The 27,835-nt window shown below is 40.4% G+C and overlaps 1 protein-coding gene, 1 long non-coding RNA gene and 1 other non-coding gene across 6 annotated transcripts in view; 2 read left to right on the top strand and 1 right to left on the bottom strand.

Annotated features, from left to right (window-relative positions):
• pde4ba (phosphodiesterase 4B, cAMP-specific a) overlaps positions 1 to 27,835 on the bottom strand; it is a 547,072-nt gene that overhangs the window by 202,167 nt on the left and 317,070 nt on the right. The window lies entirely within an intron of this gene.
• On the top strand, positions 53 to 13,831 carry LOC125484178. The gene is made up of 3 exons (XR_007263018.1): positions 53 to 222; positions 378 to 455; positions 13,756 to 13,831. It is a non-coding gene; the product is annotated as an uncharacterized LOC125484178 (long non-coding RNA).
• LOC125484303 lies at positions 20,501 to 20,606 on the top strand. Its single transcript, XR_007263140.1, has one exon. It is a non-coding gene; the product is annotated as a U6 spliceosomal RNA (small nuclear RNA).

Here is a 27,835-nt window from a genome sequence, read left to right as displayed (position 1 = left end):
AAAGCTAAATTACAGATGCTGTCATCCTTTCACAGAGCTAGAGACCTTGTGTGCTAAGAAAACCATGCAAGCCACAGAGGCTGGCAGCCTGTAACTAAGCACTAAAAACCTCGTACACTAAGTAAGCAATTTGGCCCACATAGAAGCTGGCAGTCTTTAACTCAGTGTTAAAGTCAGTGTGCGCTAAGAAATATGAAGCAGACTGAGGCTGGCAACCTTCAAGTAAGTGATAAATGAGTGAGCAATAAGAAAGCAAGTTAAGAGATATAAGACGCATATATATCCATGCTAACAGAGCATCTTTTGTAAGTGTGATTAGATGTTATTATGGCATTTAATCATTTTCATCATTTTCTTTTTGTTCTGTTGTATACCAGGTAGAAATTCATCTGGACTGGTCTGCGGCCAGAATCAACAATGTAAAGAGAATACAGAAGCCAACCAGGATAACTAAGGTTGGTTATGAATTGCACCATTTTAATTATCATTCCTTGTTGGACCATAATTGACAATCACAAATCAAACAGAGGAATGACAAGCCATTTAGCTTGCCAACAGCAGCCTTGAGGCAGTGTCATGAGCTTTGAGTCTGACTGTGATATACTAATGAGATAGTACATATCATCACAGGAAGGCTTGCAATGTCTTAGTCTTTTTTGCAGCCTCACGGCAAGATGAAGCAACATCAAGATGCCTTTAGGGGAGATGGTGATGTAGTGGTAATATCACAGAACTAGTAATCCAGATGATGATCATGTTAGTGATCCGAGGACATGGACTCAAATCTCACCTTAGCTGTAGGTGGGATTTAAACTCAATTAATAGAAAAAACTGTAACTGAAAGCTCGTCTCAGCAAATGTAACCATGAAACTACGATTGTCATAAAAATCCATCTGGTTCACTATTGCCCTTTAGGGAAGAGAAGGATAACCTTACTGAGTATTTGATTCGATTTATTATTGTCACATGTACCTAGGTACTGTGAAATGTTTTGTTTTGCATGCAATACAGGCAGATCATACCATACAAGGCACACTAGGATAATACAATAGAGTGAGGAATACAATGTTATGGCTGAAGAGAAAGTGCACAAAGAGCGAGATCAACATTAAATTTAAAATTTGAGAGATAAATTCAGAAGTCTAATGACAGCAAGGAAAAAGCTTTTCTTCAATCTGTTGGTACTTGTGTTTAATCTTTTGAGTATTTTGCCCGATGGAAGACGTTGGAAGAGGTGGGATGAGTCGTTGACTATGTTCCCGAGGAAGCGAGAAGTATGGATCCAGTCAATGGATGAAAGCACCATGGATAATGTGGACCATGTGATTCCAGATCCGCAGCAATGTGATCAACTGTAAACTGCTTGCTCTTTAAAATGGCATAGCCATTCAGCATAAAAGCGATTAGGGATGGGCAACAAATGCTGGTCTTGCTAGCGATGCCTTCATTTATGAAAAACAAATTAAAAGTTAATGTTTTCCTTACAACAGAAGACTGACAGGGAAGCTGATAGACCTGAAGGATAAATCACCCAGAGCAGAATCCTTACAGTGTGGAAAGAGACCATGCAGCCCATCGAGACCATGCAGCCCATCGAGCCCACACAGACCCTCTTACCCAGACTCAGACCTCACCCACCTCTATTCCTATAACCCCGTATTTGCTATGGCTAATCCACCTAACATGCATATCCTTGGACATTAGAACAATTTAGCATGGCCAATCCACCTAACCTGCACATCTTTGGACTTTTGGAGGAAACTGAAGCACCTGGCAGAAGCCTATACAGATACAGAGAGAATATGCAAACTCCACACAGACTATGTTCCACCCAAGGCTGGAATTGAACCCAGTCCCTGGCAGTATGAGGCAACGGTGCTAACCACTGGGCCACTGTGCCACCTTTTGTACCAGATGCCACTAGATAGATAATACCCCAGTTCTGCAGGAAATAGCTGAGAAGATTATAAAAACTTTGGTGGTGACCTTTCAGGAATCACTGGAGTCAGGGAGGGTCCCAGGTAACTGGAAAAAGGCTCATGTAACACTTCTGTTTAAAGAAGGAGGGAGGCAGAAGGCAGGAAACTGTCGGTAAGATTTTAGAGTCCGTTATTAAGGTTGGGATATGGAGAACCTGAAAGTGCATTGTAGAGTCGGAATGTGTCAAGATGGCTTTGTCAAGGGAAGTGCATGGCTGATAAATTTGTTAGAATTCTTTTAGCAGGTAACAAGCAAGTCAGATGAAAGGGAGCCAGTAGACGTGATCTATTTCAATTTCCAGTAGACCTTGGAAAAAGTGCCGCACGGGGGGCTGCTAAATAAGATAACAGCCTATCATGTGCGGGGCAAGGTACTGGGAACAGATAGAGGATTGGCTGACTGGCAGAAGTGAGAGAGTAGGGATATAAAGATCTTTTTCAGCCAGTGACTAGTAGAATTCCACAGGGGTCAATGTTGGGACTACAACTACTCACATTATACATTAAAGATCTGTACAAAGGAACTGAGGATATGTTGTTAACTTTGCAGATGACACAAGGATAGGTGGAGGGACAAACAGTGTTGAGGAAGTGGGAGGCTGCAGAATAACTTGGACAGGAGAGCGGACAAAAAAGTGGTTGATGGAATATAATGTCGGAAGGTGTGAGGTTATGCACTTTGGTAGGAAGATAATGTGTAGACTATTTTCTAAATGGGGGAAGGCTTCAGAAATCTGAAGGACAAAGGAATTTGGGAGTCCTACTTTAGGATTCTCTGAAGGTTAACATGTAGGTTCAATTGGTGGTTTGCAACATTGGCATTCATTTCAAGGGGGCTAGAATTCAAGATCACGGATGTACTGCTGAGGCAGTATAATGCTCCTGTCAGACTGTATTTGAAATATTGTGAACAGTTTTGGGCCCCATATCTAAGGAAAGAAGTGATGGTGATGGAGGGGGTCCACAGGAAGTTTACAAGAATCATCCCAGGGATGATGGGCTTATTATTTGAGGAGCGGTTGAGGACTCTGGGTCGGTACTCAATGGAGTTTAGAAAGGTGAAGGGGGGATCTGAATGAAACTTACAGAATACTGAGAGGCCTGGATAGAGTGGACATGAAGATGTTTCCATTATTAGGAGATACTAGAACCTGAGGGCACAGCCTCAGAGTGAAGGGATGACCCCTTGGAACTGAGATATTTCTTCAGCTAGAGAGCGATAGGGTTTTCTTTGTCCTCTCTACTATCCCAAAGCATCCACAGCCAGAAGATCACCAACCGCCATTTCTGCCACCTCCAGCGAGATGCCACCACCAGACACATAGTCTCCTCTCCTCCCTTGTGCATCTTCCACAGGGACTATTCCCTCCAAGACACTTTTGTCCACTCTTCCTTCACTCCCATCAACCCCATAGCACCTTCCCTTGAAACTGCCGAAGGTGCAACACCTGCCCATTTACCTTCTCCCTCTTCAGTTTCCAAGGGCCCAAACATACTGTACAGGAGAAGCAGCACTTCACCTGCATTTCCCAGAATCTAGTCTACTGTATTCACTGCTCACAATGTGGTCTCCTCTACACTGGGGAAACAAAGCGTATACTGGGTGACCGCTTCACAGAACATCAATGTTCTGCCCGCAAAAGAGACCCTGAGCTTCCAGTTGCCTGCCACTTTAACACACCACCCTAATCCCTGGCCAACATCTCTGTCTCAGGCTTGCTGCAGTCTTAGCAAAACTCAGTGCAAGCTAGAAGAACACCATCTCATTTTCCGCTTGGGGACCCTGCAGCCCTCTGGACTCAATGTCGAGTTCAATAATTTTAGGTCCTGAACTTTCCCATGTCCCAGCCCCGTACTCCACGCACCAGGCCTTGTTATCACATAGCCTGCCGTTAAACATTACCTATTGTTAGCCACTAACAGTTTCCATTAACAGCTATTCACCCTCCTAGCCAGATTGTGACCAACTCCTTTGTCTGTCCAACTGTTCTTCTCTCTGTTTGGGTTCATTCCCCACCTATCGTTTACTCCTTACCCCCTCCCCCCACCCTATCTTCTGCATATAAACTGACATATTCCTAGCTACCATCAGATCTGAGGAAGGGTCACCAGACCCAAAACGTTAACTCTGATTTTTCTTCACAGATGCTGCCAGATCTGCTGAGCTTTTTCAGCAACTTCTGTTTTTGTTCCTGGTTTACAGCATCCACAGTTCTTTCGGTTTCCTTGTCTGAGATGCTTGGCCTGCAACAATCATCCTCTGTACAAGGCATGACTCCAACTAATGGAGAGTTTACCCACAAATCCGCTGGCTTTAGTTTTATTAGAGTTCCTTGTTGCCATAGTTATAGAGTCATAGAGTCATACAGCATAACAGACCCTTCAGTCCAAGCAGTCCATGTCAACCAAGTTCACAACCTAAACGAGTCCCTCCTGCCTGTACTTGGCCCATATCCCTCCAAACCTTTCCTACTCATGAACTTACCCGAATGTCTTTTAAATGTTTTAATTGTACCTGCATCCTCCACTTTCTCTGGCAGTTCATTTCATACACAAACCACACTGAGTAAAAAAATTTGTCCCTCATGCCCTTTTTAAATTTTCTCCTCTCACCTTAAAAATACGCCCTCTAGTTTTGAACTCCCCTACCCTAGGGAAAAGACGCTTGCTATTCACCTTATCTATGCCCTTCATGATTTTATAAAACTCAATAAGGTTATCTCTCAACCTCCTATGCTCCAGTGAAATAAGTCCCAGCCTTTCTAGTCTATCTTGGTCAAAGGCTGCCATCGTGTCAAGAGGAGTCATTTTCAACTTACTTTTGAAATTCAGTTCTTTTTGGTCATGTTTGGTCCAAGGCTGTAAAAAGGTCTGGAGCCAAGTGACCCTCAAAATAAGCGTTAGAGAGGAGGTTATTGCTGTGTAAGTGCCACTAAATTGCATCATCAATCGTTTTGCTGATGATTGAGAGCAGACTGATGAGTTGTAATTGGTTAGATTGAATTTGTCCTTCTAGTCAGGGAATACTTGAGCAGTTTCCACATTATCAGTTGGATGCCAGTGTTGCAGCTGTACGGGAAGAGCTTTGCCAGGTTTGTAGCTAATTCTAGGGCACAAGACTTTGACACTACCATCAGGATGTTGTCAGACCCTTTGTTTTAGCCAGAATCACCTTTAGCAGTTGATTGATAACATGTGGAACATACCAAATTGTCTGAAGACAGGCGCCTATGTTACTGGGCAAGATGAATCATTAACTCTGCCATTCTGGTTGAAGTTCATTGCCAATGTTCAGCCTTGACTTGTGTTAATATGCTGGTGAACCAACATTCAGGATGTTATGTTTGCGCAGCCTCCTCATTCAGTTAGTTGTTAAGTATACATACCCACAAGTATACACAACTGAACAGAGCAGATCTTGAAGCTTCTATCTGATCCATTGATTATCTTGTTGAGAACACAAGAATTAACCTTCTGTAAAAAAATCTCAACACTACACTGTTGCCTATGAAGTGCAAAAAATACCATGAAAAAGCAACCCAAGAGAAGTAAGTTGTGATAATGTATTATTGAAATCCAATAAACATCAGAAATGTGACAGTGACTACTGTGAGAGGACAGCATGTGGAAAACCTACATCGAGATACACAATTGTTGGGAATATTAGGCACACTACAACAAATGCTTGTTGTGTTGGTGTGAATCGTGATTCTCATTAGAAGCAAGAGGAAGCAACTGAATCACACCACAAGGAAGTTTGGATTACAGCCAATCACCAAGGTTTCTCAAAAATATAAGAGGAAAAAATCACAAGGCAGGAGACAGGAGCACTGTAGCAAATCTGTGGGAGGGAGAAATGTTGCAAATTTCTGAAGGAATCATTAAGATTTCAGAAAACCTTTGATTCAATAAAGCATTAACAGAATCAAAGCAAATTCCTTTTGAAAGAAAGCATCATTGTGAATCTGTTTTAGGATTATGAACACTAAAGAAAGCGCCATGGCAAACAGCGATGTGTTGTGTGAACTGTCCATGAGAAAATAATTCAGGTTAAAACAACTCAAGAAACATTAGCATGCAACAGAAATTCACACAGAAAATTAGTGAGACTCCTAAATAAGGTTATAATAAATTCTTTAGGAGGTCATTATAAATCTAGAAAAAGCAAATGGTAATAGTAGAAAATCACAAGGAAAAATAAAAAACGACAATCTACTATATAATAACAAATGACTATTTATATTGTTACATTATTAATCACAAAAACTATGTCATTCTTAACATCATTATCACTATCTTTCCCCACCCCAAATTCTTAATCTCTCAGGTTGAAAGATTGGAATAGTGACTGAACGTATAAATCTGATTTGTTTGAGTTCATCACATGTGTGATGGCATTTTACCATTTCCAGAATAGTTGTACCATTCTAAATACTGATGGTCCTGTGTCATGAGACAGGAATAATTAATGACCTCACAGTTAGGGATCCTCTTGGAAGGAGTGATCACAGTATGGTTGAATTTAGAATACAGATGGAGAGTGTGAAGATAAAATCCAATACCAGGGTCCTGTGCTTGAACAAGGGGAACTACAACAGAATGAGAGAGGACTTGGCTAAAGTACACTGGAAACAAAGATTTTATGGTGGGACAGTTGACGAGCAGTGGAGGACTTTCAAAGCAATCTTTCAAAGTGCTCAGCAAAAGTATATTCCAATGAAAAGGAAGGACTGTAAGAAAAGGGGTAATCTGCCATGGGTGTCTAAAGAAATAAGGGAGGCTATCAAATTGAAAGAGAAGGCATACAAAGTGGCCAAAAACAGCATGAAACTAGAAGACTGGGAAAACTTTAAAGGTCAACAGAAAGCCACAAAAAGAGCGATAAGGAAAAGTAAGATAGAACATGAGAAAAAACTAGCACAGAATATAAAGACAAATAGGAAAAGACAAATAGAAAGGATGTTTCCACTGGCAGGTGAAGCTAGGGCAAGAGGGCATAGCCTCAAGATTAGAGGGAGCAGATTTACGACTGAGCTGAGAAGGAATTTCTTCACCCAGAGGGTTGTTAATCTATGGAATTCCTTGCCCAGTGAAGTAGTTGACGCTACTTCAGTAAATGTTTTTAAAAAAAGGTAGTTTTTTTTGAACAATAAAGGAATTAAGGGATACAGTGAGAACGCGGGTAAGTGGATCTGAGTCCACGAAAGGATCAGCCATGATCTTATTGAATGGCAGAGCAGGCTCGAAGGGCCAGACGGCCTACTCCTGCTCCTAGTTCTTATGTTCTTATGTAATGTCAGTGTGGCTATGGCACATCATGTGATAATCCCACTCAATCACACTTCAAGTAATATCAATGGCCCTTCAGGGATTATGACAACATGAGTGGGGTGGGGTAGGGGAGCGTGACATTTTTGATCAAGGAATACATTGCTGCTGTAACTGGGGAAGATATTTCTGAAAAACATCCAGTGAAAATATATGGGTAGAAAATACAAATAAGAAAGATCACTTTGATGGGATTATAACATAGACTTCTTAATAGTAAGAGAGAAATTGAGAAACAAATGTGTAGGGGGTTCTCAGATATATGTAAGCATAATAAGGTTGTAATAATGGGGGATTTTAATTTTCCAAACATTGACTGGGGCTACTGTAGTGTTAAAGGTTTGGATGGCGAAGAATTTGTCAAATGTGTTCATGAAAATTTTCTTTATCAATATGTGAATGCTCTACTAGAGAAGGAGTAAAATTAAACCTTCGTTTGGGCAATAAGGCAAAGCAGGTGACTGAAGCAAAAGTAGGGGAACACTTTGGGTCTAGCGATCATAATTCTATTAGTTTCAAAATGGTTATGGAAAAGGATAAGCCTTCCATAAAAGTTAAAGATTTCAATTGGGGTAAAGCAAATTTTAATGATATGAGACAAGAACTTTCAACAGTTGATTGAAGTAAACTGTTCGTGGGTAAAAGGATGTCTGAGGCATTCAAGAGTGCGGTGACAAGCGTTCAGAGGCATTATGTCCCTGTTAGAGTGAAGGGTAAGGATGGTAAGATTAAGGTTCTAGTCAAAATAAAATAATTTTTTTTTTTAAGATATAGACAACTTGGTTCAATTGAATCTTTTAATCAATGTAAAGAGTGTAGGGGCATTCTTAAGAGAGAAATCAGGAAGGCAAAGAGGGGATATGAGATAGCATTGGCAGAGCGTAGGGCCTCTTAAAGATCAAGGAAATCATCTTTGTGTTGAAACCTAGGAGATGAGAGAGATAATAAATGAATATTTCATGTCAGTTTTTACTGTGGAGAAAGAAATGGAGTCTAGAGAATGCAAAGAAATAAATTTTGATGTTTTAAAAATAGTTCACATTACAGAAGAGGAGGTTCGGGAGATTAGAGAATATATAGGTAGATAAATCTCCGGGACCTGATCTAATGTATCCAAGAATGTCGTGGGAAGTAAGGGAGGAAATTACGAGACCCCTTGGAGAAATATTTGTATCATCTATAAATATGGGTGGGGTGCGTGATGACTGGAGGGTGGCTGAAGTTGCACCTTTGTTTAAGAAAGTTTGTAAGGAGAAACCGGGGAACTATATACCTGTGAGTCTGACTTCAGTTGTGGGTAAATTTTTGAAGGTGATTATAGAAGATAGGATTTATAGACATGTAGAGGGGCAAAAATTGATTAGGGATCATCAACATGGTTTTGTGCGAGGAAAATTGTGTCTCAAATTTAATTGTGTTTTTTGAGAAAGTTACCGAAAAGGTTGATGATGGCAGAGCAGTAGACATTGTTTATCTGGATTTTAGTAAAGCCTTTGACAAGGTTCCGCTTGATAGACTAATTAGTAAAGTTAGGTCACATGGGATTCAGGATAAGCTTTCCAATTGGATATATAATTGGCTTAACTTAAGGAGACAGTGAGTAATGGTGGAGGGTTTCTTTTTGGACTGGAAGTCTGTCACTAGTGGTGTTCTACAGGGATTGGTACTCGGTCCACTTTTGTTTGTCATTTATATAAATGATTTGGATGAGAATATAGAAGGCATGGTTAGTACATTTGTGGATAACATCAAATTTAGTGGCATAGTAGAGAGTGAAGAAGGTTTTCTAAGATTACAAAGGGATCTTGATCAAATGGGTCAATGGGCTGAAAGATGGCGGATCGAGTTCAATCTGGATAAATGTGAGGTATTGCATTTTGGTACAAAAAAAAAGGTAGGGCTTATACAATTAATGGTATGGCCTTGGGTGGTATTGTAGAACAAAGGGACCTAGGTGTGTAAGTACATAATTCTTTGAAGTTTGCATCACATACAGACAGGATGGTTAAAAATGTGTTTGGCACACTTGTCATCATTGCTCAATCCTTGGAGTATAGGAGTTGTGACGTTATGTTGAGGTTGTACAGGGCATTAGTGAGGCCTCTTCTGGAATACTGTTTCCAGTTCTGGTTGCCAATTTACAGGAAGGATATTATCAAGCTGGAGAGGATTCAGAAGAGATTTATGGAATGTTGCTGGGTATGGAAAGTTTGAGTTATAAGGAAAGGCTGGGACTTCTTCCACTGGAGCGTAGGAAGTTGAGAGGTTACCTGATAGAAGTTTATAAAATAATGAGAGATATAGATAGAGTTGATGGTAGTTGTCTTTTCCGAAGATGGGGAATGACTAGGGGCATATTTTTAAGTTGAGAGGAGTGAGATTTTAAAAAAAACATGAGGCAATTTTTTTTTACACAGAGGGTGGTTCGCATGTGGAATGAATGTCCTGATGAAGTGGTGGATGAGGGTACAATTACAACTTTTAAAAGACGTTTGGATGGATATATGAATAGGAAAGGTTTGGCGTGATATGGGCCAGGAGCAGGCAGGTGGGACCAGTTTAGTTTGGGATTATGTTCAGCATCGACTGGTTGGACCAAAGGGTCTGTTTCCATGCTGTATGACTCTTTGACTCTAAGATTAGGTTTATCAATTTGTCTGATGACCATGGCTTCTGACTTTCTGTCCCTCAATCAGACTTTCTGCACTGCATTCAAGGTTGACAGTTTTCACTGTGTCTACTGTAATCTGAAGTCTGCTGCTTTTTGCTTGGCTTTTCTCTAGTTGTGTTACCTTTTCATGGATTGAAACTAATGATCGACCTGAGGTTGGTTCTAAAACAGATACTTCCATTTGTAAGCCCGTTGACATTAACAATATTGCAGGTGAGCATCCATTATTCAATGGTGTTGCAATCTAGCTGAGTAAAGATAAATCTTAGTCCGGAATCTTATGCATCAGGGTCTTCACTGTCTTGACCATTCTTTCCAGTTCCCCAATCTTTCTCCATAGTGTGTACGCCTGTTCAGTCTTTGTCAAAGCTCTTAATCCAATTTTAGCAAGTTTGCACTTGAACAATGTCCACTCCTAATACCATGGGGTGATACATCTGTAACTACTATAGTGAATAAGCCTGGTTTGTAACATAGAAATGTAAAAAGGGAACAGAAATAGGCCATTCAGCTCTTCAAGCCTGTTCCATTGTTCATCATGACTGATCATTTTACTCAGTACCCTGTTTCTACTTTCACCCTATATGCTTTGTTCCCTTTAGCCCTAAGAACTGTATGCAACTTCTTCTTGAAAACATTCAATGTTTTGACCTCAACCACTTTCTGTAGCAGAGAATTCCATAGGCTCACCACTCTGAGTGAAGAAATTTCTCCTCGCCTCAGTCCTAAATGGCCTACCCTCTACCCTTATAGATAACATAGTGTGGAGCTGGATAAACACAGCAGGCGAGGCAGCATCAGAGGAGCAGGAAAGCTGACGTTTTGGGTCAGTACCTTTCTTCAGAAATGGGACTTACTATCTCTGAGTGAGTTATAACCCCACTGCCAGTCATCAGGAACATCCTTCCTGTGTTTGCCCTATCTAGTCCTGTTAGAATTTTATAGGTTTTTAGGAAATCCACCATCAGTCTTCTAAACTCCACTAAATATAGTCCTATCAAATCCAGTCTCTCTTCATACAGCAGTCCTGTCATCCCAGGAGTCGATCTGCTAGACCTTTGTTGCAGGCCCTCCATAGCCAGAACATCCTTCCTCTGATAAGGTGACCAAAACTGCACATGATACTCTAGGTGTGGTCTCACCAAGGCCCTGCATAATTGCAGTAAGATATCCCTGCTCCTGTACTCAAATCCTCTCATTGTAAAGGCCAATATACCGTTTTTGCCTTCTTCATCGCCTGCTGCCCCTGCTTGCTTACTTACAGTCACTAGTGTACAACAACATTAAGATCTCAATGCATCTTCCCGCTTTCCAATCTATTGCCTTGCAGATAATAATCCACCTTCCTGTTTTTGCTATTGAAGTGATGGTCTCATATTTATCAACATTATACTGCATCTACCATGCATTTGCCTGTTCACTCAACTTGTGCAAATCTCACTGAAACATCTCTTCATCCTCACAGTTCAACCTTCTACCCAGCTTTGAGTGGTCTGCAAACTTGAGAATATTACATTTGGTTGCCTTATCTGAATCATTAGTATATAATATGAATAGCTGGGTTCCAAGCACCGATCCCTCCAGTATCCCACTTGTCATTGGCTGCAACTCACAATAAATGACCCATTTATTCCTATTTTGTTTCCTGTCTGCTAGCCAATCCTCTATCCATGTCAGTACACTATCCCCAATCCCATGTGCTTTAATTTTTCATGCTAATCTCATATATGGGACTTTATCAAATGCCTGCTGAAAGTCCAAGTAAACCACATCCACTGACCAAATCCACACTCCCCCCCCCCCCACCCCCCCACAACCCCGCCACACTATTAACACTACTAATTATATCCTGTAAAATTCTAATAGATTTGTCAAGCATGATCTTCATTTCATAAATCCATGCTGACTCTGTCCAATCACGACACCATTTTCCAAGTGCTCTACTATTAAATCTTTTGTAATGGGGCCTAGCATTTTCCCTAGTGATCTCAAGCTAACCAGTCTATGATTCCCTGTTTTCTCTAATACCTCTGTTTTTTTTTTTAAAATATCGGGTTAGTTTAACTACCCTCCAATCTATAGGAACTGGTCCAGAGTCTATAAAATCTTGAAAGATGATCACCATTACATCTGCTATTTCTACAATCACATCCTTAAATACTCTGGGATGTAGATTATCAAACCCGGAGGATGATGTGACAGCCTTTAATCCCAATTTCCCCAAAACACCTTCCTTACAAATACTGATATTTTCCATTTTCACTAAAAGATGCGTTCCCCAACACTTTTGGGATGTTACGCCTCTCCTTTGTGAATACAGAACCAAACTATGTTTTTAACTGGCCTGTCTTTTTTGTTCCCCATTATAAACTTCCCCTGTTTGATGGTAAAGGACCAACATTCGTCTTCATTTACCTTTTTTGTCTTCAAGCGCCTATAGAAGCTTTTACAATTTTTCTATATGTGCCCTGCAAGCTTACTTTCATATTCTACCTATCCCCACTTACATCTAATCCCCTTGTCCTCCTTTACTGAAATCTTAATTGCTCCCAATCTTCAGATCTGTTGCTCCTTTTGGCTAATTTATACACCCGTCCTTGAATCTAGTACTATCCATAATTTCCATTGTTCCCATGGCTATGCCACCTTTCCTTGTTTTCTTTCTGCCAGATAGAAATGAGCAGTTGCTCATTGCATGCTTTGAATGTCTGCTGTTGCCTATCTACTGTCATCCCTTTAAGTAATGCTCCCTGATTTATCACAACCAGTTCACAGTCATACCACTATAGTTTCTTCTATATAGATTCAAGACTCTAGTGTCCAAATCAACTGTGTCACTTTATCTTAAATGAAGATCATATTACGTTCACTCCCCACTTCCTCCCCCAAAAAAAGGGGCCATGGACACCTAGTTTGTCATCCATAATTTTCTCATTGCACTACACTTGTGAATGATCTTATGATGACCCTTTGTCTAGTTGACTCCTCAATGTATTGATCCAGAAACCATCTCATACACAGTGCAGAATTCCTCCTGTTTGGTAATATTACTGATTTGATATGCTTAATCTATATACAGATTAACATTCTCACAATTACAGCTATACCTTTATTGCTTGTGTCTAATTTCCTGTTTAATGCCTTCCTCAACATTACTACGATAGGTCAGAGGTCCATATACACAACCCCCGCTATCGTTTTCTGCCCTTTGGTGTTTCTAAGCTCTACCCATACAGATATACTTCACCAGAGTTAAATATCTTTCATCACAGTGCTAATAACCTCCTTAACCAGAAGTGCTATCCCATCACCTTTTTCTTTGTCTGTCCATTCTAAAAACTAAATGCCCCTAGATATCTGCATGACTAATTCATCCACTTTATTGTGGATGCTGGTTAAAAAAAAAGAGAAAGCTTCTTCTCTTTGAAAGTTTTATCAAATGTCACTGATACCAATACCACTGATGACCTTCTTTCAAAAGATCCATTATGGGTTAAGTAATCAATGAAGTTGGGAACAAACCATGCCTAAGTACATGCCTATACTTCAGTGCCAGAAATTCACAGATGCTTCACATCTTCCTTGGAGAAAATTTAAGATAAGGTGTCCTACGAATTATCATAGTTCAAGAGAATTAGCTTTTCTCATTTGGTGTTGGGCCCATATTCTGCAATACAGTTAACACATCCCTAAACCTCTCATCTTGATTTTTTTTCTGTTTGACCATTCACAAGGATATCATCTGTCTAGAAAATAATTCTTGGTTTCTCTTCCAGCATTCGAGACACTGGCCTTTTGAAAATCTCTGGTACACAGACGATTCCAAATGGGAGATACTTGAAGCAATACTACCTGAAAGATGGAATAAATGTATTCAGCAAGATTGACCATTAGTCTAAGGGTATTTTGTTGGCTTCCTGTCCTGTAAAAAACACTTGCTTGTCGCCAATCTATCACCGACAGATGAAAGAGGATAGATTTTCCTCATAACTATTAACTGAGTGAGATTCATACACAATCTCAGTTCTTAATTTATTTTGGGAACTGTACTCATCCAAACATCATTATATTGGTTGCTACTGGCATAAAGACCCAGCTTTCAATCATGCTGTCAAACTGAGATTTCACTTTTCTCCATCAGAGGGTGAATTAGCCTGGGAGTATGACAGCAGATGGGCTTAGCATTTTCTTGCAGAATAATGTGATACTCCTGCTTCAGTTTGCCTAAATCTTTGATTAGTTTTGGAAATTCTGGCTCCAATTCTCTCCCATCTTCGTTCTGAAAATATTGTAAAGGAATAACTCAATGGAAGATCGATTCCTTTCTGGACCTCAGGCCAGCCTGACTTCTAAAAGAGGATTTCAGTTCAAAGTAGAAGGAGACATGTCTTTCAAAGCCTGCTTCTTGCAAGAAAAGATTTGGTAATCTTCTTGCTAAAGTACAGCAGCCTGTTCATTGTTAAAACTGAATGAAGATGAAGATTATTGCAGGTAGCAATATACATTTCTGTGAGATCTTCTGCTGCCATAGTTCCCAATTTAAACAAGCATGGAAAAAATTCAAACTTTTTAATAACAAGGTGTGGAGCTGGATGTACACAGCAGGCCAGGCAGTATCAGAGGAGCAGGAAAGCTGGCATTTCGGGTCTGGACCCTTCTTCAGAAATGGGGGGAGGGGAAGGGGACTCTGAAATAAAGAGAGAGAGGGGGAGGCGATGATAGAAGGTGGATAGTGGAGCAGATAGGTGGAGAGAAGACTCCTCCCACTTCCTACAGACGAAAGGGGTGGCCATGGGTACCCGCATGGGCCCAAGTTATGCCTACCTCTTTGTAGGATATGTGAAACAGTCCCTCTTGCGCAGCTACACTGGCACTATCCCCCACCTCTTCCTCCGTTACATCGATAACTGTATGGGCGCTGCCTCATGCTCCCACGAGGAGCTCGAACAGTTCATCCACTTTACTAACACCTTCCACTCCAACCTTAAGTTCACCTGGACCATCTCTGATGCCTCTCTCTCCTTCATGGACCTCTCTGTCTCCATCTCTGGTAACCACCTGGAAACTGATATCTATTTCAAGCCCACCGACTCCCACAGCTACCTAGACTACATCTCCTTTCACTCACCTTCCTGCAAGGATGCGATCCCCTATTCCCAATTCCTCCGCCTCCACCCCCAAGATGAGGCGTTCCACTCACGGACATTCCAGATGTCCTCGTTTTTCAAGGACTGCAAATTCCCCTCCACAGTGGTCGAAAACGCCCTCAACTGCATCTCTTGCGTTTCCCACACCTCAGCCCTCACATCCCCTCCCCGCAATAAAAACAAAGACAGAATTCCCCTTATCCTCACGTATCACCCCATTAACCTCCGGATTCAAAGCATTGTTCTTCGCCACTTCTGCCACCTGCAATCTGACGCCACTATGAAGGATATATTTCCCTCCTCACCCTTATCTGCCTTCCAGAGGGACTGCTCACTCCATGACTCCCTCGTCCGCTCCACACTCCCCACTAGCCCCATCACCCCTGGGCACCTTTCCCTGCATCCGCAGGAGGTGCTACACCTGCCTCTACACCTCCCCCCTCACCTCCATCCCAGGCCCCAAGAAAACCTTCCACATTAAACAGATGTTCACCTGCACATCCGCTAATGTGGTATATTGTATCTGCTGTTCCCGATGTGGCCTCGTCTACATTAGGGAGACCAAGCGGAGGTTCGGAGACCGCTTTGTGGAGCACCTACGCTTGGTTCGCAACAAATGACACCTCCCAGTCGTGAACCATTTCAACTCCCCCTCCCACTCCCTGGATGACATGTCCATTCTGGGTCTCCTCCAGCGTCACAATGATGCCACCCGAAAACTGGAGGAATAGCACCTCATATTCCACCTTGGAACCCTACAACCCAATGGTCTCAATGTGGGCTTTACGAGCTTCAAAATCTCCCCACCCCCGACCTCATCCCAAGACCAGCCCCTTCTCGTCCCCGCCTCCTTGACCTGTCTGTCTTCCCTCCAACCTACCTGCCCCTCCCTCCTCACTGACCAAACCCCATCCCAACTCCCTACCTACACTCACCTTTACTAGCTTCATCCCCGCCTTCTTGACCTGCCCATCTTCTCTCCACCTATCTCTCCACTATCCATCTTCTGTCACCGCCTCCCCCTCTCTCTATTTATTTCAGAGCCCCCTTCCCCTCCCCCATTTCTGAAGAAGGGTCGAGCCCTGAAGCGTCAGCTTTCCTTCTCCTCTGATGCTGCCTGGCCTGCTGTGTTCATCCAGCTCCACACCTTGTTATCTCAGCCTCCAGCATCAGCAGTTCCTACTATCTCAAACTTTTTAATGTTTCCTTTACGTTATCAAACACTGTACTTCCCTGTACTGAAAGCGAAACCTCATTTAGTTATCCATCCTTTACAAATACACAAATATCCAAATATATTTAACTTCTCTCTGGCTTCAGCTATATTGATAATAGAGGAATATGTTCAGGTTTGAAATTCATCTATATATTCTGTATAATCTATACCATACTGCAAATATACCATGGATGGCTTATTAAGCACTCGCCCTTTCTAATTTTCAGTTGTGCAGTTTATTATTGATTGTTACTTCCACTTTCTTTTTAAAGCAAGCATTTTCTGTAATATAGTCTAGCAGAATTTTGGATTCTAACCAGAAGTAAAAGTAGCACACCATGCATCTCATGTCACATGCAGCTGCAAGTGTTTTACTCAACATATCCTGCCGTGCAACTCAGCAGGCACAGGAATATCTAACAGTTTGAGCAGGAAATTGTTAATCCACACAAAGGAAAAACAGTATCTCTTGCAGACTCTTTTCTCAAGAAGTCCATTCACCTTGAAGTTATTTAACATCATTTTTCAAATGGAACTTATTGCAGTAGAAATTATGCAACATTATTTTCTATATTATATTTGTCACTCTATTTTTGCATTCCTCTAAAAACAATTTCAATGATCAGATTTTACAGACCTATAATAAAAAGATCAAAAACATTTTGCATTGTATGCGAAAATAATCCAAAAAATTTTGTGAAGCTTTGCCCGTGTTAAAAAACTGTTGAATTTTTAAGAACTCTTAAAGGGTCAATATCATGAAATTGAGAAGGCAAAAACAGAACAGAAGATCCATGGCAATTGCATTTAGGTGATGCTGAATAAAAGCAATACAGTTGCTTTCAATATAAAAATATATTACTGAAAATGTTGTTCCAACAATTTTTATAAGTCCCTATAGGAGTTACAACACCCTTAAATGTGTTTGATAGACACAGTTAAAAGTTTCATGGAAGCTGTTTGCTAATGCATTAGTGATACCTTTAAAGTAAACTCTTTTGTTCAAACTATTTTAGATACGTATTCATTTCCATCTCCTTGATAAGGAAACTGTTTGCCTAGTCTTTACTCTAAATGCAGGCAAGCACCTGGTTTCCATCTCTGCCAAACTAAATTCACAGAATTGCCATGGCGCAAAAAGAGACCACTTGACCCATCATGCCTGCACTGGTTCTATCACATTGTGGTAACCTCCTGGCTCTTCCCCCACATCCTTGGACACCCTTTCTATCTAAATAATCATCCATCCTGAATGCCTCAATTGAACCTGCTTCCACCAGATTTCCAGGCATTGCATTCCATATCCTAACTATCTGCTGTGTGAAAAAATTTCTTACCCCTCATTATGCTTGCTTCATTTGCACATCACTTTAAATCCAACCCCCTCATTCTTTTGTTTTTAAATGAATAGGAATAGCTTCTCCCTATATACTTTGTGCAACGTGCTCATAATTTTGAAAACCTCTATCAAACATCCTCTCAGCCTTCTCTTCAAGAGAACAATACCAATTTTTTCAAATGTATCCTCATAATCAATCTTCTCGCCATTGCATTCACAGCTTTCTGCTACTGTGGCACCCCCAGGTGTACACAATACTCCAGCTGAGAACTAAGACGCGTCTTCTACAAATTCAACATCAGGTCATTGCTACTGTGATCTATGCCCCTATTAATAAAGCCAAGAACACTGTGTGCTTTAACTTTTATTGTTACCTACCCTGCCATCTAAAGTGACCAATGCACATATACACTTAGATCCCTTTGTTCTTGCATTTCCTTAAAATTGTACCCCCTATTTTATACTGTCTTTCAATGTTCTTCTGAACAAAGTGCATGACTTCACACTTCTCTGTATTGCGTATGACTGATGTCTCTGTTTGTTTTCCATATAATCTGACAAATCTCAATTGAACACATTCCCAAATAAGATTAAGTCTATTGTTTCCTCAATGCAAAAGAACACTAATAAATGCTGCCACATTGCAGGACACAAGACAATTCCTGACACTCCATTTGGTTCTGAAATCAGCTGCAATATTTTATTGAACAAAGATTAGCAATTATTTTGTATTACTCTTACACATAGGTGGGATCAATTGAGCATGAGTGCTCATGGAGGGATGCCAGTTGACTGATTCTCCTTTTAGTTGCGATAATGGGTTGATGTTCTGAGAAACGGCAATCACACGCAGATTGCAACTCCAGCCCTCGTTTTTTGAACAAAAGAAGGGAGCTCCTCATTTCTGACAGGAGATTCTGCTCAGGGCTCCCTCAGAAATGTGGATATGCACTTTCATTCTGACAGTTCTTTTGTAGTGCAGAGAAAGCAAATCATATCGCAGTTCCACAGCAGGCAGTCAGCCGCCGTATTCTGAAATATAAAGATCCTGACAACCACTTTGACAGCTGGCCTTAAATACATCAAGGTAAATGCGATGTTAGGATATTGGAAGGGGAGGATGCTAGATGGGTAGGAGATGTAGAGTGCCAGGTTAAGTAGGATGCCAAATGAGGCTGGTACAAGGGTGATATCTGTTGAGAGAAGTATTACAATATTTAGCATAGGTCACAGTTGGTGGGAGAAAACTGGTCCTGCAGGGCTTGTGGAGGGTAGAGTCAGATCGGGGATTTGGGTCTAGCAGTGGGCAATTGGGTTGATCCAGGAGGGATCAGATTGATCCAGGGGCAGGTCCGGTGGGTGGGGAGAGGAGCTGGATGAGGAGTCCAGCTGTGTCTGGCTTGGGGTTTTGTTGCGGGTGGGGGATGGCAGCCTGGGAAAAGACAGGTCAGGGTCTGGGGAACTTGTACTTGGGGGTGTGAGAGAGGGAAGTTTAATAGATACTCAGGAGCTGAACTATTTATTTAATAGCCTAACTGTTCTGAAGTAACAGTTTTACCTAATTTCATTGGAACTTTCAAATTTCTGACTTAAAATACATATAAGAATAAAGGAATTTGCCAGCAGAAAATTCAATTTCCAGGTCAATTCCTATGGAGTTTGTCACAATGGAAATTCTACAGGATTGCCAAGTGCAGCCCTCATCCATGCTGGAATAAATGTAAGGTTTAATAAGGATTATAAGGAATAATCTTAACCCAGGCCAATGATTTATGCTTTAAATGATTAAGGTTCAAAAATAGCTTAATAGACAATACATCAGATGAAGCACCTCCGATGATGCAACTGATGGATTTTCTGTCTAGTGTTCAACATAGAAATAAAGAAATCAGGAAATCAGAGTCTGCTGGGATGATCTTTGCCAGGTAGTAGCAGAGGTACTGTGACTAGCCTTAACATGCATTAACTTAAGGAAATCAAATATCAGTGGCTTGGTTGGATATAAAATGATGATCCACGAGTCATTCGGCATCACTTTCCAAAACACTTAAGGAGGCTGAGATTTCAGTATTCCTTTATTCATTCACGGGATGAGGGCGTCACTGGCTAGGCGGCATTTATTGCCCATCCCTAACTGCCCAGAGTCAACCACATTGCTGGGGGTCTGGAGTTACATGCAGACTAGACCAGGTAAGGATGGCAGTTTCCTTTGCTAAAGGACATTAATGAACCAGATGGGTTTTTCCCAAAAATCAGCAATGGATTCACAATCATCATTAGATTCTTAATTCCAGAAATTTATTGAATTCAAATTCCACATCTGCCGTGGCAGGATTTGAACCCGGGTCCTCAGAATGTTATCTGGGTCTCTGGATTAACAGTCCAGCGATAATACCACTAGGCCACTTAGTATGTTTATGTCATGGGATGTAACATCCCATCATGGGATAAAACATCCCATGACACTAATGAGGCAGAATAGGAGTTATCCCCAGTGACCTGACAAATATTTATCTCTCTTTCAACATTCAATAAACAGATTATCTGGTCATTAACACATTGTTGTGCACAAATTGGCCGTTGTCTTTCCAGTAGTACCACGGAGACTATATTAAAAGTAATTCACTGAATGTAAAAAACAAGTTTCATAATGGCTCAAGATATGCTCCTTAAAAACAGTCGACTTTTGAAATTTGAAGGAATTTGAGATAGTACCAAGCTCTGGGGAATGACAAATCCAACATTAACCTGTAGGTAGTTAACAATTTCTTTAAATAATGCTAATAGTGTTCAGTGTTGAAAAAAGAAGGCGGCATATTGTGGTTGCTTTGACAGCACACACACTAAAACTGGAATGATACATAGAGGATGAGCATGGCCCCGTGCAAGGGTGACACACAGATTTACGAAACATTATAACATTTAAGAAATGATTTTGGGAGGCTCTTGTGATGCAGTGCTAGTGGTAATATCCCTACCTCTGAACCAGTAAGCCCAGGTTAAAGTCTCACCTGCACCAGAGATGTGTAATAACAGCTCTGAACAGGTTCATTAGAAAATATCTGAAGGATGTTACTTGAGCATGACACATCAAAATAGAAGTGTGGGTGTCAAATCAGAACTCCACACCAATTGACATGATCTGACAATTTGGTATTCTTTAGGTTAACTGCATGTCTGCTAATGGTCAAACTAATATGGCATTCAATACAACTCCAATAAGACCCTGAATTGGGTCATTAAACACCCTCCTGTCGATGTGGATTTTGCCTTCGGCAAAGTGTATTATCTGTAGTAGTAATGCTTACATCATAACATATACTTACATATGAATATTGTCAAAAGGTAAAAAAAAAAATCGCCATAGTCCCAGTGGACCATAAGACTGCTGTCTCATCAGAGATATATAGAGATAGGTAGAGAGATATAGAGATAGAGAGAGAATGACTAGTGATCAGGCAAGTGGCAAGGTTGAGAAGGCAAGACTTTAATTATTACCCCAGCCAGTACAGAAATTGAACTCTTGCTATTGGCGCCATTCCACATCACAAATCAGCTATTCAGCCAACTGAGCTAACCAATGCTGTGGATATTGTAGCATTGAAGAATCCGACAGACATTTATTGCAATTAAGTTTTATATACAGACATTATATTCACAGGCACATCAGTGTCTGGGCTAACATTAGGCTATTTAGTTACAAAGTGGCATGCTTTAAGTGATCTGAATCAAGAAGGAGTCTGAGATGGTTACACCTTCAAGTCACATGTTACAATATAATGAAGACATTGTGAGTTTGTCTCCTAAAGGTACATAGCAAACTGACCATAGACATACCACCCACAGCAACCAAATAATGCAGGCTTCTCATCTGACTTTCACATCAATTAGGCACCTGTCCTTATATTGGAAAGACAATCTATCTGGTGAAATATGTGCATTCAATACTTAAAAAAGATCCCACCATTTTTCCAGATAATCCAGTTAGTCTAAATAACTGGCATAATAATAAAAAAAAATTGAATCTTGTGAAGTATTTGCATAACAAAGTAATGAGAAATAGTGGTGATCATTCAGGAGGACAAAAACACTCTGGTTAAATTAATTGATTCTTCAAGAATAATGTAGATAACAAAAATATCAGATTTAGCAATATCATATTTTCTGGACTTTTAGTGGATATGTCAAAATTCTACATGAAAAGATTTTTAATAAAATTAAAAGTCAGGGATAGAATGGAGGTCTGTATAAGTTAGCTAAAAGAGTAAGCACAAGGAAAATAATTTGTTTGCAGAGTGTCGCTGCAATCAGTTGATTCCCTGTTGTTAGACAGCAACACAGGACTCGTGTCCTCCTTCAATGAGATTTGGGTATATAGGCAGCAGCCTCCCACTCCTAGGAAATCAATATTTTTTTCACAATGTCTTCCCTAAACAGTAGTCTGGAGAGATGAGGTATATGAACTATTTAGTAGAATGCCCAGGAGATCTGTGCTTGGACCTGTTATTACTAGTCTACACAAATAAAATGGGTGTCAAAATCAACTGAATGCATTACAAACTTCCAAAAGAGGTTAAAACAGGGAGGTCATTATTAGCTGTGTTAAAGATTTCAGAAGGATTGAAAATTTGTAATTGGACAGACCAAATACAAGTGAAACTTAAGTTTGTGAAGCATTACATGTCAGGCAAAACAACTTTGTGACATTAAGTATGAGAATGGAGCCCATGAATAATAATTTGCCTTATATAGTTAATGCGGCAAAGCAATCAAGAAGTTAATAAAACTTTAGATTTTTTAAATTGAATCCCTACAGGGTGGAAACAGACCATTCAGCCCAACAAGTCCACACCGACTCTCCAAAGAGCATCCCACCCAACTTGCCCTATCCTTGTAACCCTGCATTTCCCATGGCTAACCCATACATCCTGGACACTGTGGGCAATTTAGCATGGCCATCCAATTAATCTGCACATCTTTGGACTGTGGCAGGAAACTGGAGCCCCCAGAGGAAACCCACACAGACACAGGCAGAATGTGCAAACTTCACACAGTCACCCAAGGCCGGAATTGAACCAGGGTCCCATGGTGCTGTGAGGCAGCAGTGCTAATTACTGAGCCACCATGCTACCACCAGAATATTATAGTACAAAGCTACTATGTTTTAAAAAAGCTTTAAAATAAATCAATTCAACCACATTTGGAATACGGGGTTGAATCTCACTTTTTTGCCCATGTGTCAATAGTTTTTTCTGGTTAGTTTCTCTCTGCAAAGCCTGGCAAGATCTTTTGCAGCATCTTACCAAACTTGCCTCCTAAATTACCCACTTTGGCCCTACGACAACTGTCTTGCTGTATTTTGGAACACATGCCATGCCTGGAACAACTTGCCTCTGCTCAAATACCTCAGAATTGACCTGGTGCCATCTTTTTTGAAGGTTTGTGCAAACAGGCAAGAATTGTTAGCCCAGAGCTGCCCAGTTCCTGAAATTTGCCCCGAACATGGTAGACAGGGGAAATCTGGAGCCCCACTTTGTGGACAAGGATTTCAGGGTCCAGAGGTGGATCACCCTCTTCTCCTAAGACCAGCAGTGGATTCCACAGCACTAGAACATACTTAAATGATTGAGGTTGCCAGTACAGGTCAGTGCTGTCTCAACCTTCACGAGGATGACTAACTGTGAAGAATGTCAATGACCTCCCTCCCCTCTGCGTGCAAACCCCACCATCTTTTCACTGCTACCTTATATTCACTACTTCTGCTACTATACCCACTTCTCAATGAGGCAGTACTGCGGGACTGGTATCTATGGCTAAGGGACAAGGTGCAAAAAGGTAAGATAGGGATGCCACAAGCATCCTTGCAGACACAGAGTGAGTGAGTAATATGACAGCAAAAGTTCAGGCTGTAGATGCAGCCTGGTCCAGTTCAGGAGCACAAAGTTTCTTTGTTGCAGCATTACAATGATAGTCACCAATGCAGCCATTGAAGTGCATAAGTGTCCTGCAAGTGAATCGTAAATGTGCAATAAAGGTACTTAAAGGCTGGCACATGTTCACGAACGTGGAGTGTATGAGGCTGGTGCTCACGGAATGTGCCCTGAGATATTGGTGCCTGGTGTCCAGCATGGACATCCTGCAGAGCAAGCTTCGAACTGAAGTGACTGGTACCCCCTCTCACTTCGATGTAGAGAATTCCCAGCTTCTAGTTTGCTTATGACGGGTGGTAGGCAATAAGGTCATTAACATGAAGTAATCCATCTTAATAGTCAACTTGCCATTTCTAAATGAGAACCTTGCATCAACAACCAGAACTTGCTTAGAAGATGCAGTGACTTGCTCCCTATAAGTGTCTGATTTCTCACACCACATTTCTCGACATAGTCCACATTGTTCAAGTTCCTCCAAGATTCCACACATGCTGTTCAATTCTGGTCATTAAAAATGATAGAATAGGAACAGAGAAGATGATAGATTGAATTATATTGTTCAGAGAGAAATGCAACAGCAATTTACATTTGCAATTAATCCTGAATGTAAATATCTTAGTAGATTCAAAAGCACATGTAATAAAATGGACAAGTCAAGGTGAGATATGGTAGGGATACAGTTGAGGATCACATGAGGTTTAAATATATTTGTTGGGAAATCTGAAGGCATTTTAAGACATCAATGAGGGAATGAGTGAACACAGCAGACAGCAACCATTGGTGGTCCAATGAAAGAGACAAGCTTTAATTATCGGGGCAGTCTTGATGTTGTGATTGCCCCTGAGATGTTTCTTTTCCTTCTGCAACCTGCTCTCCCTATGTTATGAAGGTATGTGTCTCAAAATTGACTGGGTCTCCTGGTCTACCATCTGAAATCTGACAATAGTCAAAATCTAACTCTCTCAAATTCTGAGCTGGAGGAAATTACTCATCCAAGACTTGATGCTGAATGGGACATCTGGCAGCACCAATGCAGTCCACTGTAAAGAAAGACAACAGAAAGGTAGAGTACATCTTATAAAATGAGACTACCCAATTAGTGTGCGCGTATATACGTACACGCATGTATACCAAATCCTCCATCAAATAAAGTATGAATGACAAAGATCCCACGTTTTCCCCTTTGAAAATATCTTATCCTAGCAGCACAAGGTGTAATAAAATTAAAGATAAATTAAAATGTATTGTTTAAAAATGATAAATGTTTGGAATAAATAGTTAGGAATAGGGAAATACATAAAGGAAAATTCAAAATGCAATTAACAGTAGGCTGGGATAGTTGTTGTACCAGATAGATAAACCTCTTGACTTCCATTACCATCTATTCATTTGCTAAGGAAGCTGATTCATCCTCCAGTCTGCAGGGGTTAAAGTGCAAATTTATACATTGTTACTTTAAAATAGCAGTAGTTGGAACAGTTGCATACACATACTGGAGGCTTTGATTCCAAACTATGTACATATTTTATTAATATTCTGCAGTTTTTAAGTGAGTGTAGATTTAGTGCATTACTGCAACATATGAAAACAGTATTGCTTTGCTGAAGTTGAACTGATTTGCAATTTTGACACCAAAAGAAAATTCTCCTTAAGAAGCAAGGTTTTGAGATCTATAATCTGTCAGTCCAACGGGGAAAGCTACATGAGACAGGTCTAACCACTAGAACGTTGGATTGAAGGTCTGCCATTTAACAATAGAATTGAAACATTACTGTTAGTTTTTGAAAAAAGGCTATTTCAGTTTGCCCAAATTTAAATGTGAAAATTAACCACGATGATGTAATGTGTTGTTATTGCTTATTTCTGATAATGTATTGTATTGTTCATTTATTAAATAATTACTTGGATGATTCTCAGCAAAAATGACAGAGTTGAAGGAAAGGGTTCACAAATATTTGTTGTAGGAGGGATCTCTCTGATGTTAATGTGTGAACAGAAAAGTGTACTGAATATCTGAATTTTGTACAAATATTCATTTTGTAGCAAAAAACAGAAGTGAGCATGCCACAGATCAAAGACAACAAAAAATGGTAAATTATAGTTAAACATCTATTAAATACAATGGGTTAGGTGAAGAAACTGAGAATACTAGATGCAATTATGTAAAATCCTACTACTAAAAATACAAGAACAAAACTAGAATTTGCGAATAATCTGACTATAAAGATAGATTTCTAAAAACGTACTTTTTGGTATGATGACATACATATTTTATATTTGTGTGGGTGTATCTGTGTGTGCACATGCACACATTTATCTTACTTTCGTGCTATTTGTCAGCATTACGGTATGGACAAAAATCTCAAGCTGAATTTATGTCCATATGTAGTGGGAACACAGCAAGTTGTTGCTGATCATCGGAATGGATAATGTAGATGTGACGAAAGTAGCTACTTTAAGGAAAGTTAGTGATGCATCAAGTAGGAGGTATTCAAAAGTGAAAATCTATGAGCACAATATAGACATGTCCCTAGAAAGAAACTTCTTCCCTCAGGAAAGGTGTCAATAACTGGGGTATAGATTAATTATAGAGACTTAGAGGGGATTTTTAGAAGATTGCTGTCCCCTTCAGATGGTGTGGGTATCTTGAATTTGCTGCCTGAAGGGCTGGCAAACGTGGGAACCATCACAACATTTAAGAAGTATTTAGATGAATACTTGAAATTCCATAGCATACAAATCTACAGATTAAATGCAGGAAAATAGGATTAAGGTAATGAGTGCTTGATGACTTGGTGGACCGATGGGCCTTTTTGTACTGTGAACCTCTGACTCTATGAAAAGTGTTACTATCTCATTAGACCAGTTACCATGGCAGAAACTACAGTCTAGCGAGATATGGCTATATTACGTTGGTGACATACACATTTCTCCGTCTCAATTTCAAAAGAAGTGTTGCAGGGGATTGACATCCTCTCAGAAAACAACTGGTCCTGACACATATAGGTACAAAGCATTATTGACCAACTTGTCAAAAGGTAACCAGTAGAACGCTTCATCAAGCTTTCCATACTGATGGCAAATCCCCAGCAAAAGAAAGCATCAAGGGAGATCACATATGATAATACAAGAGAGAACTGTTTAATGTTGTCAAGATACAGGATGCCAAAAGTGCTGGCAGCACTGGTGGAAATGTCCAATGTTCTGACTTCTAAAACAGAAATAAACGCCAGCGATAAAGATAGCGCTCAGTGAGTGATCTTTCAGTCACATGACAAATAGGTTGAAAAGGTTTCCCCAATTCAGAAACCCAAGATACTAGAAGGAAGAACCTATTTATATCAACAAAGCAGCTATCTTCCAGTGAGGAAATTCGGGAGATTAAAGATTCCACAAGTAAGGTGATGGGCCAGCAATATCTACAAAGAATGACCTCCCATTGGAAGAATACCTGGAAGATAAAAGATCCTCCAGTAGAGAAATAATCCACAGATCAGAACCAGGGGAAACAGACCTCAAGCAATAGACCTACTATTTTTCAAATTCTGCAGAGTGTGCATTCTGAGAAAAAGGTGTCCAGACTTCTTATAATTGACAGATCAAAGTCTCTAGTGGGAGGAGTTGTGAAGACGGTTAGTGTTAAATATAATATCATTAAATACATGACTATGTATTGGGTTAACTATGGGAAAATGTCACATAGATGGTGTTATATAAGATAATGGTTCTGAAGGGGCTAACATTCATGTTAGAAACCCAGAATGCCAGAGAACCTTAGCAGGTCTGGTAGCATTAGTGGAGACAGAAATAGAGTTAATATTAAGCCCTAACTCTCAGACATATCTTCCCATCTACACCCAGATCATGACACCACCTTGGAACAGTACGTTCCAACTCTGATTTGGAATGTAACCTCCAAAAAGTTAAGGGTACTCTTAGATCTTTCTACCTCTCCACTACCCTCCAACTCTATCCCTTCATCTATTCCCACTTCTTGCCGTATATTCACCATACTTTCTGACCTTCCCCTCGGTGATGTTGAATGATCTGTAGTCAGCAAAGGACTTCACTTTATCCCTTTATGTCTCTTACCTTAATGAATTTTAGGTATGACATGATGTCAACATTTATGATAAAGGTGTAGAGCTGGATGAACACAGCAGGCCAAGCAGCATCAGAGGAGCAAGAAGGCTGATGTTTCGGGCCTAGACCCTTCTTCAGAAA

Source organism: Rhincodon typus, chromosome 10 (genome assembly GCF_021869965.1).
Source record: "Rhincodon typus isolate 14 chromosome 10, sRhiTyp1.1, whole genome shotgun sequence".
NCBI lineage: Eukaryota > Metazoa > Chordata > Chondrichthyes > Orectolobiformes > Rhincodontidae > Rhincodon > Rhincodon typus.
Note: the sequence above shows the minus strand (reverse complement) of the source record. Positions and strands in the feature narration are given on the sequence as shown.